Genomic DNA, 16,908 nt, shown 5'->3' on the forward strand with positions numbered 1-16,908 from the left:
GTATCTGGTGGTTCGTGCAGGGAGACAAGTCACCCCCCACCCCAACCCCTCCTTGTCTTCTAACGTGCGGTGAGCCGAGCAGCTCTTCGGTCTATTAGCGCCATTAGTCTCAGCGCGCGGCAAGTTTCAGCCCGGACTAATAACACGTGGGAAGTCTAGTTTCCTTCGCAGTTACGCCCCTTCCCCCCTCGGTACGAGAAGTAATTAGGCCAAAGGGATTTTGAAGTTGGGTGTTGGGTAAGGGAAGGGGGAAGGGGAGACCGTAATGTGTTTTTGACTGAGAGAATTTGTCGGGGAGCGGACACAGCGGCGACGTGTTTGTTTTCGTTCGCGGCCCGTTCCAGCCCTTTCTGGCTTCACCACACGTCTGTCGCCGCGCGGTTAGGAGGGGGGTTAGGGTGTTGCTTTGGCCACTGTGGCTGAAGCTTCCGCAGGTTTCTTTTTTTCTAGCTTTACTAAGAGTGCAAATGCAGGTTCTCGAAAAAGCACTTAGTATAATAAAAGAGTTTTAAATAAAAATTTGGTAGCTTTTCTAAGAGTGCAAATGCAGGTTCTCGAAAAAGCACATAGTATAATAAAAGAATTTTAAATAAAAAATTGGTAGCTTTTCTAAGAGTGCAAATGCAGGCTCTCGAAAAAGCACATAGTATAATTAAAAAATATATATATATTTTTTGCTAGATTTTCTAAGTGTGCAAATGCAGTTTCTCAAAAAATCACTTAGTATAATAAATAAATTTAAAAAAAATGATTGCTAGGTTTTTCTAAGAGGGCAAATGCAGGTTCTCGAAAAAGCACTTAGTATAATAAAAAAAATGTAATTTTTTTTGCTAGCTATTCTAAGAGTGCAAATGCAGGTTCTTGAAATAGCACATAGTACAATAAAAAAAATTTAAATAAAAATTTGGTATCTTTTCTAAGAGTGCAAATGCAGGTTCTCGAAAAAGCACATAATATAATATTTTTTGTTTATTTTGCAAGCTTTTTCTGAGAGTGCAAATGCAGGTTCTCGAAAATGCACTTAGTATAATAAAAAATAATTTAAAAAAAAGTGAGTTAGTCTTCTAGTCCTCGCCAAAGATGTGTAAACATCTGACCTCGATAACGAGCTAATTCATATGGCGTCGTGTTGCAAATTACATTTACAATACGAAACTCGGATACGGAATTCATTGTAGAATTCTTTAAAATAATGCCAAAACGTGACAAATATATAATTAAATTGTGTTTGTTCCGACTACAATCCTGGACTGGGATCACACGTAGTTTCCGCTCCCGCCGCTAGAATTCGCTGCCGGAGCAGCTGCGTCGACTACCGAAGCATTCGAGTTTCAGAGCGAAAGTTTAAACTATGTAATGAAATAGCTCCGTTGAAAAGCTCAAAAGACTTGAAAACATTCTGAACTCCGGGTGTATTTCATTATAATGGTGCCATTTTGTTAAAATTCACTAAATAGTTTATACTGTAAGGTTTCATTTTGGTTTTGTGAACTTCGGTACGCGCCATCAGCCACAAATGGCAACACTGTGGTTACGCGTTATATTTCCATGCGATTTATGTTCCTTTCACGAAATTACTCCTACCTAATTCCGTTTTCTGAGAGCTAAGATGTTTAACATCAAAACTCAAAATTTATTGACGTGACAACGTATAATAAATCGATGAACGCCATCTGCACGCACGAAAAAGTGTCCCGTTACGCACATTGTCCCGTTACGCGGTGTCCCGTTACGCTCATTGTACGCTTGCGCCGCATCTATCTCTCTTCCACTCGATTGGAACAACCATCGATTTGACTTTTTCGAGGCACATTAAACTTGAAACACTCCCATTCGTTTCCTACTTTTCCTATCATCGTCCTATCCTTAACAGAATAACACAGATTGGAAGAAGTTAAATAGCAAACATGCATAAAAGTTATAGTTAAAATAATCTCTTCGTTAAAGTAATGAACATATTTGAATTAATGAGTGCAAATAAAAGAAAATTTATCAATTAAATTGTAGATTTCATTTCACTCTTTCTTTGTATCCATACGAAATAGTGATAATTCAATAAAAATTATTTTAATTTTATTCATAAAAGTATGCAATCATTTCATGAATGTTTTTTTATGACGTTGTCACGTTAAACTATCGTCCGTAAACCGACTTTACAGACAACCAATTTTTTTTCTTAGTCTAACTAGAACTGTGTGTTTTGGAGGGTCCGGATTAGGAAGGGGCATAGGTGTGACTATACGCCTCGCCATGCAGGGAAACCACGGCAGTGATTGAAGCCATAACGAACTCAATGTTAGATCGAGATCAGAACTGTGTTATATTGGGCACAGGCACAGGGAAAAACCCCGGTCACTGTCATGCGGGGTGCAGTAGACTTGCATTGAGTGCAGGAGAATACAGTAGATGGAAGATGGTATGGATGAAGAGCGGTGACCGTTAAATTATATGGTGAAGAAATGAAGATAAATGTGTGATGCAAGTCCCTTTAAGTGCTTTCAAGAATCTGTACCGGTTGTTTTACGTCTAAAAATTTACTCTGAAAACACGCGTTTTAACCATTTACACTCTTCTAGAAATACAGTTTAAAAACCTTAATCCGAAATCAAAAGTACTTTTTCGGCCCTCGGCGAACTCGGAAATGCTTTTCGTGAGCAGACCCCACTCGGATATCTCGAGTAGTTTTGTAATCGCGTTGTTTTTCCTGAAGCTCTGCGCACCGCGTGTGTGCCCGGGTAGGCGGGGGGCTTAAGGGCGTATGTCCCGTTCCAGGTCATGATTTTATATTTATATTAATCATTGATCAACTTTTAGACATTTTCAATCGTTTAACTTTCACGAAAAGAAATATATATAGTTTCATACTTTTTGCATAATTAGCTGCCAAAGTTACATTTTTAACCTTTTTGGGTTGTACAAATAAGGATAATTTAATTTATTGCAGGACTGAAACTGTTTAGGATTAACTGCAATGCCACTGGCTACTTCAAGAAATGGTTTGCATTTCTTTCAGAAAATATTAATTAATTTTACCTGACATTTCAAAATTCTCAAAATTTTTATGATCTTCACAGCCAAGAAACATGAAATGATTTTTTTGTGATAGAAATGCAAACCATTTCTTGAAGTAGCCAGTGGCATTGCAGTTAATCCTAAACAGTTTCAGTTCTGCAATAAATTAAATTCTCCTTATTTGTACAACCCAAAAAGGTTAAAAATGTAACTTTGGCAGCTAATTATGCAAAAAAAGTATGCAACTATATATATTTTTCATTTCGTCAAAGTTAAACGATTGAAAATGTCTAAAAGTTGATCAGTGATTAATATAAATATAAAATCATGACCTGGAACGGGACATACGCCCTTAACTGCGCGAGGTGGAACCCTACATTTACCATCGCGAGAGAAAGCCATCTGTGCTCTCGCCCAGGTGCTGGGGGAGTGGAGGGGGTAGACTGGTGGAGGGTGGAGGGGGCTGTGACGTGGACAGATGGCGCCGCGTCACGGGACAGGCAGACGCCGACGCTATTACGGTGGGAGGGCGGTGGCGGAACAGGAGGGGGGTGGGGGGATCACCCGATGAATTACCCTCCAGCGCCGAGACGCCGGTCGACGCTGAGTTACCGGCGTCCCTCCAGACCTGACGTGGAAACCTTCCCTGGGTTCGGGAAGCCATTGCGTGGCTAGTCCGGGCCGGTAACGCACCACAACGCTGAAATACCACAACGCTGAAATACCACAACGCCGATCGTATAATAACGCCGAAAACCATAACGCCAATTGACTACAACGCCGACAGCTAGAAAACTGCTGTGTACCACAACACCGAATTACCACAACGCCGAAATACATTAACGCCGAAAAATGTCATTGCAGGACTGCCACATAGGTTAGGTTAGGTTAGGTTAGGCTAGCATAGGTTAGGTTAGGTTATGGTATTTCGGCGTTAAGATAATTTAAAAACACACACAAATTCATTCAGTAGTTTTTGACGTGACAACGTCAAGTAAATCGATGAACGCCGGCTGCACGCACGAAAAAGTGTCCCGTTACTCACATTGTCACGTTTCGCTGTGTCCCGTTACGCTCATTTTATATTGATCTTTGCTAACCTGAACATCCTAGCATTGAGACCGAGTCCGTGGCGTAATTCTGTTTTCATTCATTTCAATGTAACATTTTCATTGCTCTTTGCTAACCCGTTCCTCCTAGCATTGTTGCAGAGTCCGTGACGCAAATATATTATTTTTGACTGCATCTTGGTGTTGGGTAAGCCATTTTCCTTCACATCATCCTTGAAACACTCCCATTCGTTTCCTACTTTTCCTATCATCGTCCTATCCTTAACAGAATAACACAGATTGGAAGAAGTTAAATAGCAAACATGTATAAAAGTTATAGTTAAAATAATATCTTCGTTAAATTAATAAACGTTTTCGAATTGATGAGTGCAAATAAAATTAAATTTATCAATTAAATTGTAGATTTTATTTCACTCCTTCTTTGTATCCATACAAAATAGCGATAATTCAATAAAAATGATTCCATTTTAATCATAAAAGTATGCAATCATTTCATTAATGTTTTGTTATGACGTTGTCACGGTAAACTCGTCCGTAAACCGACTTTACAGACAACCATTTTTTTAATTTTGCTCCTGTGGCCCCCCTCCCCGCAGCAACATTTTTCGGCGTTACTGTATTTCGGCGTTGTGGTACACAGCAGTTTTTTAGCTGTCGGCGTTGCGGTCAATTTGGCATTCGGCGTTATGGTATTCGGCGTTATTGTGCGTTCGGCGTTGTGGTATTTCGCCGTTGTGGTAACGACCCGTCCGTGCCCGGACAAGTGGCTGACGTGTTTTTCGAGTGTTACGAAAATTTTCGATCGCACAAGGGGAATAGTTAGTTGCGTGCCCGGGGTAACCGGTAGAGGAGGATATTGCACAGTTTGTTTGCTCCTCAGTTTTCGTAACGGCTAACGATTGACGCTTACAATTTTTCTTCATTTCGTTTAAAGTATCTACAAATTATTTAATCGTTTGGAAAAAAGTTCATGATTTTTGCAATAAACTTAAAAAGATTCATTATTTTATATGGAAGTAGTGTGATTGAAAATGTAAAAATAATATGTGTAGACTTAAGAGGTTCGCTTTATAAGTGTACCTAATTGGTTGTTGCGTGTGAACACTGATTTTGAATGTCAAATGTGAGGTAGGTGTAATTTATATTAAGATTGGAGTGTTTTTTTTTTCGTTCTTTCATTTTATAAAATAAATGTTTAAAATTTTATAAATGCACAATTAGCATAACAAGTTCAAACATTCTATCCGGCACTGTGATGCGTTATTTAATTTCAAAATTAGGTAAAAATTGAAATGTTTATGTTATCTCAGAACAAAAATAAACTTTGATAGTGTGACATGATTTAAAACATTTGTTGAGGTTATTTACACAAATTTATTTTGGTGGAGTTATTTGGGAGCAATTTTTCGTTCAATATTAATCCTCCAACTCCATTGTCAAATAATTATAGTTGGAGACAAATAAATATTTAGCATAGTGACAGGGCCTTTAGCATTTTCTGCACGTGTTTGGATAATAATTTAAGGGTTTGATAATTAGGTGATAAGTAATTTACTTATGTATGCTCTAAGCGTTGATAAATAATGAATTATATATTTTTTTTAGGTGAGTCCTTATCGAACAGAAGCCAAAATACTGCTGCAAAGAGGTATTTATTTATTTTGACTTTATTTTACACACTTTGGTTTATTTTGACTATGCAGATACCATATTGTATAGTGATTTTTTAAATATATTTTGTGGGTACATTTTGGCCAATTTTTAGTTTTTAAGTATTAACTTACTGTGACTAAATGACCACTATCATGTTTTGTTTTTCTGCTTGCTATGTATCTTGTAACATTCATATTCCTGATGTTATGCACCATACATGTTTGTACTTGTTTTATCTCTACAAGAAAGGTTTTTTCTTTCAAAGCTCTGACCTGGTGTTAAAAACATACATCATCTCTAGTTAAATGCACTTAAGTAATGTAGTTCCAACCATCAGTGTGGGTTATTTGTTTATTTTATTTTATAGACTTAACCTATTTTGTGTGGTGAAGCTTAGGCTTAACCACACAAAGTATACAAAGTAACGAGAAATAATAAAACATAACGCGTGTAGCTAAGCTAACCTAAAACCGATTTCTAAATAAATTATTAGCAAGTAAAAAAATTTTTTAAACAAATTACAAAATTCTTAACTAGGTCAAAGAATAATGTTACCACGCACCAAACACTCTGAGCAAAGACGTTAATATGGCTCTCTGTCGTACGAAGTGAGAATTTTTCCTACAGTTAAAAATTAAGCGCGAGCAGTATATACTCAGGAATATGATGACAGTTAAAATTGTTATTCTACTTTAAGAGAAAGAACTGGCATAAAATCGCTTGTTAGCTTGTTACCTATGTTTTGTTTTGACATGACAACGTCTAATTAAACGATGAACGCCGGCTGCACGTACGAAAAAGTGTCCCATTACTCACATTGTTCCGTTACGCTGTGTCCCGTTACGCTCATTGTACGCTTGCGCCGCATCTATCTCTCTTCCACTCGACTGTTTATAAATTGAAGTGAAAAGTTAATATGGTTTTCATTGCTTATTACAACAACAATTTCGGCAATAAAGGTTAATTATTTTTGCATTTTAAAAATCAGATTACTAGTATAATTTCAAGTATTTATTCTTTTATTATAAAAATAAAAATGATTCATTTTTATTCATAAAATATGCAATCATTTCATCAATGTTTTTTATGACGTTGTCACGTTAAACTATCGTCCGTAAACCGACTTTACAGACAACCAATTTTTTTTTGTTAAGAAACGCAAAATTGCGCAGGTATTTTTAGAAAGCGTGTGATAATCATGTCTTCGCTAAATAGTTGCGGGGCTGGTGCGCGACATTTATCGTACTAACACGAGAATTATCGCACGCCGGAAAGAGAGGCGGTGGGGGGAAGTGGGGTGTTTCTCTGTGATGCGGTTCGCGGCGCGGGTAAATTGAAGGCAGTGGCGCTGTCCGGCGGCAGAACGCAGAAACACTCGTCCGAGTCGGCTTCTGGTTGGGGAGGGGGGTGGGGGGGGGGGGGTGTTAAAATATTCATGGGCGAGCCCTGCTTCGGCACGGGATTCTGTAATGTTTCCCCTCTCCCCGTTGTTATTTTTTTTTTTTTTACCTTCCTCTCTCCAGCCGAGGCCGCAGTGAGAAACACACTTTGTGGTTCATGGAGCAGCGTATATCCTCTCTTGATTGTATGCTATATATAGTCCGTCCCACGCTTAGTTTGCAGTGCACAATAAATGGGATAACTTTCGCAATAATCATACTACACCGCTTATAAAAATTTTTTAAAAAAATTGGTTGTCTGTAAAGTCGGTTTACGGACGATAGTTTAACGTGACGTCATAACAAAACATTGATTAAATGATTGCATACTTTTATGAATAAAATTGAATCATTTTTATTTTAATAATAAAATATTAAATACTTGGAATTATACTAGTAATCAGATTTTTAAAATGCAAGAATAATTAACCTTTATTGCCAAAACATTTTTTTTATAAGCAATGGAAACCACCTTTACTTTTCACTTCACTTTATAAACAGTCGAGTTGAAGAGAGATAGATGCGGCGCAAGCGTACAATGAGCGTAACGGGACACAGCGTAACGGAACAGTGTGCGTAACGGGACACAGTGTACCGAATTATTGTGCGTAACGGGACACTTTTTCGTGCGTGCAGCCGGCGTACATCGATTTATTAGACGTCACTTCAAAAATCTTATTTTGTGTGCCATCTTTAATTATAATAAATTTAAATAATTTTTGTACAGTTTTATTTTTATCTTTCGAAGACCATCTATTAATGTATGTTGACTATTATCATTACAGTTGCATTCTAAAAAAAAAATGCAATGCTGAAAACAATTATTATTTCACAGGAAAAACTATGTGTAGCAGTCGGTCAAATTAATAACAAGGCATTCCATTAAATTATGTGCTATGCTGAAAAGAGCAAAAAAAAAAAACTTAATACTAAAATATATATATATTTTAAATTCGTAACAAACACAATTTGAACCCTGATGGTGATAGTTTGAATTTCTTTCAGAAAATATTAATTCATTTTACCTGGCATTTCAAAATTCTCAAAATTTGTTACGATTTCGACAGCCAAGAAACACGAAATGAGTTTTTTGTCATAAAATTCAAACCATATCATGGAGTAGCCAGTAGCGTTGCAGTTAAACCTAAAAAGTTTCGGTTCTTCTGAAGTAAATTAAATTCTCCTTATTTGTACAACCCCCCCCCCCCCCCAAAAAAAAAACAACGTTAAAATGTAACTTTGGCAACTACTTATGCAAAACGTGTGCGCTGTTTATATATTTTTTTCATTTCGTGAAAGTTAAACAATTCAAAAAGTCTAAAAGTTGATCAGTAGAGACCGGAAAAATTCGCGGTTTCATTTCGCGATAGGCAATCCAAACTTTTTTAACTTTTTTCTGCTTCAGTGATTGGATTACAGGTTGTCTGAAGGACTCTGAGCCTAATGAATAATCCTCAACGAAATAAGTATCGAATCGTAAGCATTTTAGTTGATAGGTGTCACGAGTCAGTAGCCAATGAGCAGATGTAATTTTCCCGAGAGCTTAGAGGATCTTGGGAGTCTATCCTGTAGGTCATTCAGTTCGCGAATTTTTCCGGTCACTATTGATAAGTGATTAATATAAGTATAAAATCATGACCTGAAACGGGAGGCAACCCCCTTAAAGCGCCTGTGCGGTCGCAGCTTCTTGCACGCGCCTGGCCCGGGGCAGGCCTGGCGTCGTGATGGATCGACGCCGTTGTTCGACGGCGTCGCGGCGCTTGTAATTAGCGACCCCGCGCGGCGTCTTTTGTGGCAAGTCGTGGCAAGTCGTTGCGGGGCGAACGAAACTTCGTGGCGTTCCTTGCCCGGGTGGGGGGGGGGGGGAGGGGGGGAGAGAGATTGAAGGAAAACAAAAAAAAAATGCCTCCGCTGACGGAACTCGGAGGTTGGGTTAGCGCTCACTCCCGGGCGATGGACAAAGGCGGGTCTTCTGAGATGAGGGGAGCTTTCTCCGCACGAACGAGAAGGCCACGCACGACCTGGTGTTCCCTTACTCCGCGTTCGTGCGCGCGCACGGTGCGCGCTTTTTTTTATCGTTCGAGCGATGAAACTTTTTTTTTTCCTTGCACGATCGAGATTACTATGAGCGATGAAAACTGTTTCTCCTCCCCCCCCCCCCCCCCCCCCGGATGATCGAGTTTTTTTTTTTTTTTTTGGCCTGGTGTTCCGTTTATCTGCGTTGTGCGCAAACGTGTCTTTATACAGGTTTATTTTGCTGCTTGTGAGTTCGCTATCTTTATGTCGCATTTTTCCGTCCATCGACTGACGTTAACGTGTCCGCGAAATCGCTCCTACAACAAATGCCTTATACCAAGAGCTAAATACATATAGAAATGGTAGCCTATATAAATATATATATTTCTTTAAAGTTCGTAAATACGTAAAGGGGTCCCCATAAAATATTAAATAAAAATCAATCGTTCGAGTGCTGGCAATCAGTTCTCACTTCACAAGTCCGAAAAGGGCGTAAACGTCTCCAACAAGGTAAGTTAAAAAAAAAAATAGTACAAGTTCTGTGCACAAAAAATCACTTCAGGAAATCCTTTAAATATTAGCTTTAGTGTTGCACAACATGGAAGAGGAGACATTGTGAAACATGTCGCTACAAAAAAACACAACTGACACGTGAAGTGTATTGCTTCCAATAAAAAAATTAATTTTGCTGTGAACAGTGATAATAGTGTTACACAAGCAGAATGTTATTTTACATCTTTTTTAGTTGCGGCCCTGCATGATCACTACACGACAGCGCTAAATTATGTTCAACTAAATTAAATCTGCAATCTATAATTTGTTGAAATAAATTTTGAAGCAGAGACCATGTAACATATGTACAGGTATGTCACTTAAATTTAAATATTCTCATTTGTTGTTTTTTATATCTAACCTGTATTTATGGGCCTGAAAATTTTTATCGAGGACCTCATGATTTTTAAAATTTGAATGTTGGCAGGTCTGTAAATTAATAGATTACTGTAGGGGTGCTACTATAAAAAAGAAAGTGTAAACACCCGATAATGGATTTATTTGCTTCCTTATTGATGTGAGACATCTTAGCTCTCAGTATACAGCACTTGGCAGGGGTAATTTCGTGTCTGGAACAGAAGTTGTGTGGAACGAAAATGTTTAACTACGATGCTGCTATCTGTAGAAGTCTCGGAAATCTTGAAAAGATGTTGGACCAATGTGATTCATCTGTATATATTAACTTTCGCGAACATCGGGGGATGTACTAAGTTTATTGGTGCACCAAAGCAAACTTTATAACCATACAAAAATATCCTTTAATACTTTGTTATAATTTATAGTCATAAAAAATGTGACAGCTTCAACTATGTTAAAATGCTTCATTACAATTTTGACAACCCTTTTTTCTCATTGAAATGTAGTGATACTGCAACGTTCATCGTACTGTAGAGACAAGAAATGAAATTGTTAGCCTACATTTATTCAACACCGTGTTGAATAAATCATAATTAAATTTTTACTCTTAAATATTAAATGTTAAACAGCAATATAAGGTTGGGTTTTATTTGTAGGAAGTATTTACGGACTAATTTCTATTTTTTACAATTATGAATATATACATATACATATATATATATATATATATATATATATATATATATATATATATATATATATATTGCGTGGGACTACATATACACAAAATCAATTAGCTTACACGGCACTCCATTCCTTGACTATTTTGATGAATATCAAAATGAAGTGTCTATTCAGTTCTGTACTATCATCCAAAAAAAAAAAAAATATTGGTTGTCTGTAAAGTCGGTTTACGGACGATAGTTTAACGTGACAATGTCATAACAAAACATTGATGAAATTATTGCATACTTTTATGAATAAAATTGAATCATTTTTATTGAATTTTCACTATTTTGTATGGATACAAAGAAGGAGTGAAATGAAATCTACAATTTAATTGATAAATTTACTTTTATTTGCACTCATTAATTCAAATATGTTTATTACTTTAACGAAGAGATTATTTTAACTATAACTTTTATGCATGTTTGCTATTTAACTTCTTCCAATCTGTGTTATTCTGTTAAGGATAGGACGATGATAGGAAAAGTAGGAAACGAATGGGAGTGTTTCAAAGTTTAATGCGCCTCGAAAAAGTCAAATCGATGGTTGTTCCAATCGAGTGGAAGAGAGATAGATGCGGCGCAAGCGTACAATGAGCGTAACGGGACACGGCGTAACGGGACAATGTACGTAACGGGACACTTTTTCGTGCGTGCAGCCGGAGTTCATCGATTTATTAGACGTTGTCACGTCAAAAGTTCTAAAAATTCTTCGGCCTCTAGGCCCCAGATAATAATACGGGGAGGATACTCCTTACTGTGAGACATTCGGCGAGCGGACCCCTGTCACTATTGTCAAGGCCCGTGACGGCGGCTGGTGTTTGTAGAAGTTCAGGAGTTCCATGTTGAGCCGTCGGCAGTCAGAACAGCAGTCCCCGCCCTCACTCCGGAAGCCTAAGATGCACATAAAGTTCTGCCATTCCCGATCACACCCGAACAATTAACCTTCGGCAAACTTCGGAGTTCTGTTTTTGTAAAATTCAAAATAAAAACACGGCCATTGTTTATTAATATTTGGAGTGTAAAAATGGCGCGTGAACTTAGTCGAATGGAAAAAAATTGTTCAAGCGATGTACCGAAAATAAGCAATAAGTAATTTAAAGAATTACTCTGTGGGTTAGCTACATTATAAATACTTTAAAACATTGTGGATGGTTGGTTATATTAGGTAAGTATAGCTACATTAAAAATACTGTACAATCATTTTATGGTTGCTTAGCAAATAACTTTTTAATATGTAGCTATCCAGCGCTAGGAAACCGTTTACATGATTTCACAGTATCTTTAATTTAGCTATCCTAACCAAATCAACAGTCCACAATGTTTTAAAGTATTTATAATGTAGCTAACCTAACCTAATTGACCATTAGTTATGATAAGTATGTTAATGAATGAACGGTGATTTCTCGTAAACGTGTTGGAATTTCGTATCTCCGCAAGGTGTATTATGTAGAGGAATTTTTGTAGCACAAAATAAAAGTATTCCCGAAATTTTTATATTATTTACAATGAACAAAAAAAACCGAATATGCACGATCGGGTGTTCGTATCTCTCGTCTGTGAAAAGAAGGCTTCCCGTTTACGTTTACAAAAACATAACTCCGAAGTTTGCCGAAGGTGAATTGTTCGGGTGTAATCTGGAATGGCAGAACTTTATGTGCATCTTAGACTTACCCCCTCACTCTCGCGCGATTGTCAGCTGTTTCCATTCGGCCGGTCGGCCCACATCGTTGCCCAGTCCGTAAACACCCGAGCCAGCGCTCGCACGTGAAAGAACGGATTTAAAAATAAAAATAACCATCCTAAAATATTTATAAAATTATTAATCCTTAACATAAAGAAATAATCCAAATGAAGTAGAAATACATAAATAAATGAAAGGAAAATGATTACCAACTTAAAAAAATAAACCCTAACTAAAGCGAGACAGTTACCGATTCGCGCCACGTTCGCGTGAAACGGTAACAATGTTTGCAAATTTAAAAAAAAACACACAAGCCCTACTTAAGTACACTTTTTTCGTCTGCTGAGAAAAAAGACAGTGTTTGGGCAGAATGTATGTGGACTTGATGTAGGCTTTTGGACATACGCCATTGCTTAGCACATGTATGTCTGCAGAAGAAAACTACAAAAAAACACAAATGAAAAAAAAAACACAAACAAAGCAAAAATTGTTGTTGTCAGGATTTAACGCCACACAATATTCCACAACAGGAATATGGTCAACAAACAAGGAAAAAACAAAGAAAAATGGACTAACAGAACGAAAAGAAACCCACAAATGATGACAGCACAAAAATTCCGAACCCAAAAAAATTCAACACAACAGTTTAAACGAGACAAAAAACACAGCAAAACGAAAATACGAAACAAACACAATAGTTTTCCAAAAAAACAAAAAGAGAAACGAAAAAACCCCACAAATGATGACAGCACAAAAAATATTGAACCCAAAAATTTCAGCACAACAGTCAAAACGAGACTAAAACACGACCAAACGAAAAGACGAAACAAACACAACAGTTTTCTAAAACAGAAACAAGCGACGTTTCGGGAACTGCTATCTGCTCCCGTCCTCAGGCAGAGACGCACATGGTACGGAAACACAGGTGCGACTGAGTCAGTCGCACTTGTGTTTCCGTACCATGTACATCAAGTCATGCACTCCCATTGCACAAATCTTTCAAAGATAATGTATGTGGAATTGGTAAAACATCTTCACACTTGGACGTTTATCTGCATCGCCTGAAAGTTTAAAGTTAATGAGATTCCAGCATCGAAGGAAATGGAAACAAGATATCGTACTGCAGGAAGAAAATTTTGGCGGGTTTCCTAAGATGAGTCTTTAAGTAGTTGATCTTCCTAAACAATTATATTGATTAATTTTTTTTGCTACGCAAGTTAAATGATTCAATAATAATATTGGAAACCATGATAACAGCTTTACAGAAAATGAGAACACTAGAGAAGAATTTAAAGCTAGCGAAACGGAAGACTGTGAAATGACGTGATAAAAAATTGGGAACATTTTCCCTCAAAATGGGAATAGTAGGGAAAATCGAAGATGGTGGCCGGCAGTATGGCACCACAGCCTAAATCCTGCGCTCAGACCGCCATAACTATAGTACTGTGCGAGTTATTGCAGTGCATTCCAGCTGGTTGTACCATAGTTATGGTACAGCATAACTGGTTTCACCGTAATTGTAGTACATTCTAGATGTACTGCATCATAGTCATGAGTAAGTAGATCGCTCCAGCTAATATGAAATAATTTTTGGTAGTCAATCCTGTTAACACCTGCACAAAATTCTTCACTGGAACATACCCATCATACACCTCTGACTGTATTGGGATGAATAGCCAAATGTTAAAACAATTTCTGGGCTGAAAATAAAATAACAGTAATAGAGGTGCTTAGTATCACAACCACAACAATCCAATTTTTGAAGAAAAACAATTTGTTGTCTGTAAAGTCGGTGTACAGATGATAGTTTAACGTGACAATGTCATAACAAAACATTGATGAAATGATTGCATACTTTTATGAATAAAATTGAATCATTTTTATTGAATCTTCACTATTTTGAATGGATACAAAGAAGGAGTGAAATTAAATCTACAATTACTTGATCAATTTACTTTTATTTGCACTCATTAATTCAAATATGTTTATTACTTTAACGAAGAGATTATTTTTAGTATAACTTTTATACATGTTTGCTATTTAACTTCTTCCAATCTGTGTTAATATGTTAAGGATAGGACGATGATAGAAAACGGAGGAAACGAATGGGAGTTTTTCAAGTTTAATGTGCCACGAAGAAGTCAAATCTATGGTTGTTCCAATCGAGTGGAAGAGAGATAGATGCGGCGCAAGCGTACAGTGAGCATAACGGGACACAGCGTAACTGGAGAATGTGCGTAACGGGCTCTTTTTTTCGTGCGTGCAGCCTGCGTTCATCGATTTATTAGACGTCACGTCAAAAAAATTTTTTAGAATGAATAATTTTTTCTATAACCTCTTAAGGCAGCTCTGAACCAATCTAGTTTCATCTAATTGAAACATGGCGTATGAAGCGCTTACCTTATCAATAGTACCTAAAACCAAGCTTTAATGTCTTTTTTTATTACATTTTTATGGTGTATGAGATAAGATTCATTTAAACGTTTTAAACGCTTTTGTATGATAAAAATGTCATTCATTACACTCCAACATACTAAAACGTAATTGGTTTTCACAATTTTTATAAAAAAAAGTATTTATTGATTTTACCAAACTGGAAAGTACAAAATATTAAGCAAGTGATAATACTTTTCCCGAAAAAAAATCAAAAGTTTTCATGAAGACCATTTTAATCCAAACAGTAAATTGAATTAGATAAAAAAAACCTATAAAGGCTATAACAGCAAAAAAAAAAAATTCTCAGGCCTAAGTTATTTCAGGCAACCCGTAACACCGTGTACGTAAATAAAATGGCTTAACAGTGAGACTTTATCGTACACTTTTCTGAAAAAACCGGATCGAGCTGGTTTTTGGATATTAAACGACTCGGTTTAAAAAAGTTTTCAGATGAGCCGTGATCAAAATACGTCTAGGCTTGCAGCGTTTGATCGCTACGCCCTTGCGTTACTTCCTTCTGGTGAAAGGAGGGTTGGGGGGGGGGGGGTTAAAATGGACGTCATTCTAGCTGACCCCGTTAGTCGGTGTACGTCCTTCCAGCGCCGCTGACCCCTCCCTCCTCACCCCCTCTGACCTATCCTGGTTTCAACTCTGGCTCGTGACGCAGTTTCAGGACTGCTCGACAGGGCGAGCGCGTGACGCGGTCGGAATTGAGCCACTTAAACCTCCCCTCCTTCCAAACCACCCCTCCTTCTTTCCCTTCCTCCCCTTCTTCCCCCCCCCCCCCAGAATCCCCCGCCAAACAACCTCCGTTCAACTCTCTGGTGGTACGTAACCTCCACTGCTCTTCGAGATTCTCCGTGTGTGTGTGTGTGTGTTGTGTGTGTGTATATATATATATATATATATATATATATATATATATATATACTCTAAAAACTTGACTCGGTACTGAATAATAATGGAGGAGTGTCAGTTTAAAAAAAAAACCTACATATCTAATATTTACACTTCCAAGGTTAAGTTATAATTAGAGACCAGAAAAATTCGCGATTTCAAGGACCTGTAGGATATACTCCGTGATCATCTTTGCACTCTGGAAAATTACAGCTGCTCATTTGGCTTACTGACTCGTGACACCTGTTAACTGGGACGCTAGTGATTCGATACTTCTTTTGTTTGAAGGTTTTCCATTGGCCGAGTGTCATTCAGATAAACTGTGGCCCAATCACCGATGCAGTAAAAGGGCAAACGTTTTTGGTTTCTAGAATATCACGAAATGAATCCGCGAATTTTTCCGGTCTCTAGTTATAATACATACTGGATTCACATCTTAGTTCTTAACGATTGTGTAATTTTTTTTTTTAAACAATATAGCTCTCGGTATAGGCATTTAGTGTTGTGCAATACGTTGTTGTTTTTCCTGGGAATGTGTCGGATTATAAACCTAAAACAACTAAGCCTTTCTACCCAACGCCCCAATTTCCCCAGCTGTTTTTTTTTTTTTATTATTTCCATAGCCACGTGAGGGCTTGGTTATCTGTGCATAACTCAAAGTCTACCGCTTCCAAGTATTCAGCGTATATATTACCGTAGATTGTAAGCGTTTCGCCACTAGGAACGTATATTGTCTGAGTGCGAAATTAATTAGTTACAGCTGTGGTCTAATCTCTTGAAGAGCTGCTACAGGAGAGATAACAAATATATCTGGCAACAGATCACCGGAACATCCACAGTGCTGACAGCAGTTATGGTACCTTGTGAATAGAGAGTAAACGTTCACTGAAATGCATTCTGCTAACTGTGTGCTAGCCACTCTTCACAGCCTTTTAGCGACGGTCACTCCACATTGTCTCCGTTCATTGAGCGAGCACTTGCGCCTGCGAGGGTGTCGCGTAGGCCTCCCGCCCAGCATTCCGGTCGTGCGGGGTTGCCTTCGGAACGTAATATGTCAGGGGCGTGAT

General features: G+C 37.7%; 1 protein-coding gene across 7 annotated transcripts in view; it reads left to right on the plus strand.

The window, feature by feature from the left end:
* The window catches only part of LOC134540806 (neurobeachin), a 987,386-nt gene that overhangs the window by 403,177 nt on the left and 567,301 nt on the right, over positions 1 to 16,908 (plus strand). The window lies entirely within an intron of this gene.

Source organism: Bacillus rossius, chromosome 17, assembly GCF_032445375.1.
Source record: "Bacillus rossius redtenbacheri isolate Brsri chromosome 17, Brsri_v3, whole genome shotgun sequence".
NCBI lineage: Eukaryota > Metazoa > Arthropoda > Insecta > Phasmatodea > Bacillidae > Bacillus > Bacillus rossius.